The sequence below is a fragment of the Alligator sinensis genome, unplaced genomic scaffold (genome assembly GCF_000455745.1).
Source record: "Alligator sinensis unplaced genomic scaffold, ASM45574v1 scaffold169_1, whole genome shotgun sequence".
Lineage (NCBI taxonomy): Eukaryota > Metazoa > Chordata > Crocodylia > Alligatoridae > Alligator > Alligator sinensis.
In genome coordinates, this window is record NW_005841924.1 from 2,004,490 (window position 1) to 2,008,804 (window position 4,315).

Genomic DNA, 4,315 nt, shown 5'->3' on the forward strand with positions numbered 1-4,315 from the left:
CAGCAGAGGAGAACATGTGCTTTCAGTTTTATATATGACTATCTTTAAATCTTAAATTTTCACTTCAGGCAAAGCAGGCTGAGCAGACCTGTTTTTTTTTTCTTTTAATTCATTCATTGACTACTTTACTGCTTTCTCTTTATTCATCTCCTGCTCATCTTAAACCCTTCCTTCATGTCATATGTCACATCTTGAATGTCCTTCAGGCCAGGCTGTTCATGATGCAGTTTGCTCAGACAAAGCTAGGATGGCATGCTCATTGGAGCAAGGACCAAATCTTATACGCTTTTGTACAGTACCAAGCATATTGTTGGTGGTGACCAAGAATAAATAACTGATCTTCCCCTCCTGTGTCACTTTCTTGATCCTTTTGGAATCAATGTTGGAACCATTCTATTCAGTAGTTTTATCTTGCATATAAAGGACCTTTTTGTTTGTTTGTTTTCTAAAAAGCTATCTTCCTGCCAAGGACTAGCAACCTCTGAGTTAATTTTGTGCTTAGCAGTGACATAGTGTTTATTTAATTGACTTTTATATACTTTTTTGACTTGCTTCAGATTCCTCTTTATGCTGAAGTTTCTTCCCTAAGTCAGTTAGTCTAAGTGACACTACAATTACCCTGAAGCCAGCGATTCCACTCCATTCATTCAGTAGATACCAATAAATATGTAAATGAAAAGAAAGAAGAAAACTGTAAGTGAAAAGTCTAATGGGAGTCTGAGTGTGCTGACTGCTCCTAGTGTTTATTAGAATGCTTTGGAGAGTGTTCAGAGAAGCCCTGAAAACTGGGGGGGAAAAAAAACCTGTTAGCAAAATCCCCTGCCTCAGCTTTTACTTCGTAGCAACTAAGAAACCTAATATGCAACAAACGTTTGTCTCATCTTCCACAGGAGACTTTCTGTTCATTTCACCACATAAAAGCTGTTCCTTTGTCTTTCTATCTTCCTGGTTTGCAGTTATTTTGCTTTTTTCCATCTAACACTATGGGCAAGGTCTGCAGTAGAACAATTCAAATAGATAATTTTGTAACACTGCAACTCCACACAGTATTTTGAACAAAGATGCACCAGTGAAGAATTGTGGATTACTATTTAGATATAGTTTAGGGCCTTGATCCTAGAACAAACTTTGAGAGGAGAATCCTCCAGAGATAGGGAATCACAGTGGTAGTCTACCCACGCAGAGCCCACTGGAACTTTGGGGCTTCTAAGAGCGCAAGCTTATTGTGACGGGATATTTATTCTTTTTGTATGCTTACCACAGGCAAAATCTTAAATCTAGTGCTGTGATGCCAACTGAATAATAAATTATGCATTAAAACCCCTATGCTAAAAGAACATTAAGGTTGAAGTGACAGATAGCTGGAAATGCCAAATTAAGGTTGCCCAGGCAGCCTTAAATTGGTTCCTTTGTGTCTATAGAATATGATGTATCAAGTTTCTTGATCTTTTCCACAGTAATTCTGCCTTATTCAGGACACAGAATAGAGGGTGCATACTGCGTCAACAACAATATTATTCAATATCCAACTGACTCAATATTGCCTTTTATCTTCATTCAATGTATGGCTGCATGCCTTATTTACTCCATGCTGTTCACTTCCTGTTCTAAAGAGAATTAATTTCCTCATAGGCATTTCTATGATACTATTCAAGTACTTTTAAAAAACATTTATTTTCACAACACCCCTGTGATGTTAAGGGGAACTTAAACAGGTCAAAAGTATTTACTAGTTTTGAGATGCCTAATACCTGTTGTGGCATTTTGCAGCATTCCTGTGCTGACAGATTTAATTATTTGGCAGTGTGGCTGTGAGTGCTAAGCATTTCTACAAATTGGATCTTGGTGTCTCAGGTTGTGCATTCATTAGCTGAAGAATATACCCAGTTAGCAAATGTCACAATGCCTTTGTCTGGTCTTCTCTAAAATCAGCCCAAGAGTAGCTTCTAGATTGGAGGGAGACCTAATTTTTTTTTCTACTCTGAGACTCTGGCCTTTCAGCCCCTGACCCTCACGGTGTCCTGGGTATCACCTAAACTGAAGTATCATCAAGGCTATTTATTCAGTTCTCTGATGGACCTCCAACTTTTTTGTCATCTCCCACCCTCAGGTAACTTTAGTACCTGGCACTTAGATACCTTCTTTCCCCATGCTAGTCAGGGAAACTAAGGCGCTTATCATTACAACATTTAAATGAATACATTTAAAACAGAAATACTTTAATAAAACCCAAGTCTACCACAGTGACTGCTTATGAAAAAGCTTGGTTTAAGTGACCTCCCCAAAATCACACAGGACCTCTGTGGCACAAATAAAATCTACTTCTCCAGGGTAGCATTCAATGTTCTTAACAACAAACATCCTTTTGACAAGGATATTTGTAGGCGCAGACAGAAGTGACAATTTTCACCTGATCTGGCCCCTGAAAGTGTGTTACAGCCATGACCAAAGACAAGTGCACAGCTGTAGAGTGCTTTAAGAGGGCCAGTCCTGCAACAATCTGAACCCTCATTGCATGAAGGTTCAGATGACGATGCTTGAAAACAGAGTGCCTTCATTAATATTTGTCTGCGCATGCCAGGAGCAGGGCTGGGCCGATGCAGCCCAGCCCTGCTCCTGGCACTGTCTTTAGAATGGAAGCAGGGAAGGGAGTGGAGGGAATTTTGGTTTGGGGTTTTTTCAGCTGGCCCTGGAAGGTGGGGTGGGTGGATTAGAGCCTCAGGGGGGAGAGCTAGGGGAGAGTGGCTGCAGACTCACAGCTGCTCCAAATTGAAGCTGAATCTCCCAACCCTCAGGACCCAACAGAGAAAGCCTGTTGGGTCCAGGAGAGCACTGTAACAGTGCTTCCTGCAAAGTGCTGTGAGTTACAGCAGAGAGCTGCACTTCTGTCTGCATCTTTTACTGGACCAACTGCAGGGTTGGACTAGACTTAGACAAGCATTCTAATGCAGTCCATTCTTCTTCAGGTCTGAGCAAACACCATGCCTGTCACTCCAATACTACCACAACTTATACTTTCTCTTTCTACTCATTCTCTCCACATCTTCAAACTTCCACGGCAGGGATCCTACACATCATGGGTGACTGGTGCCTCCTGAGTCTGGGGGAGCACCCACAGGAGCCAGCGGGGGGTGGTGCTGATGAGAACCTGCAGAACCTGCCAGCGGCGTCGGCTGTGGGGATGGAGTTAGGGAGCACCCGCAGAAGCTGCCAGTGTCATCGGTGGCCCTGTCAGGGGGGCACATGGCTCTCCCTACCAGTCACCTATGCTACAGACAATAGTCCCTTCACTACCAAATCTTGATTCAATTTCAGCACAGTCCATGCAATGCACATCGTCCTGGGATAGTAAATAGGCCTGTGAGGCAACCTTACGGGCAGACACACAAGAGACTGATTTTGTGTTGTAAGACTTGTGAAAGGGGTTTTATTCCTGTAAGGTGAATGGCTGTAAATGTTGGAACCGAGTAACTTGTTACACTGAATAGTAATATTCCTGTGCTACTTTTCAGATTGTGTTTATTACATTGTGTTTTTGGGTTTTTTTTCATAGCTTGGAGCAGCAAGGCAGACTTCAACTGGTTACATTTTCTGATTGGGAAACAGAAAATCTCTTACTTTATTCACACCAAAACAAGTCCATTGTGAGCACTAGAGGTCTCAACACCTAGTATAAAGTATTAAGATAAAAGCATGACAGACCCTTTTAACATAGGTGGTCTGTTTCATTTTCAGCTTTTTTTTTTTTTTTTAACCCCAGTCTCACAGGACTCAGTGGAATTGAGCTTAACTGTATCAACAGCCTTGTCCCAGAACAGGACACCAGCATCCAGGCTGGGGCTGGCTGCAACCTTGGTCAGTTCACCCCTTATTTTGGCTTCTCTAAGGCCGCTTTTAGAGATCTCTCCCGCTGGTGAGGGAGAATTGCAGCTGCCTTATCATAGAAAATTAGGGTTGAAAAGGATCTCAGGAGCTGATCCAGTCCAGCATTTCTCAGCCTGTGGGTTGCAACCCATTAGTGAGGCATAAGAATACTTCAAAGGGTTGTGAATAGGAGAAGGGGGTGGGGGGAGCTGCGTGGTAGGGCTGGCAACACCAGGGCTGGTGCCCATGCTTCCGGGGGTAAGGCAGCTGGGAGATGCTACCTGGGGGACAGGACCAGGCTGCCTAATGTGGCGCAGGAGCCCCAGCCCAGGGCAGGTATGCCGCAGGCCTCCCTTTCTCCCTCCAGCCTGTGCCGGGCTGGACCCATTCTGCTGCTGCCCACGTGAGCTGGAGCTGCCACAGCCACCATACTTCAGCCCAAGCAGGATGG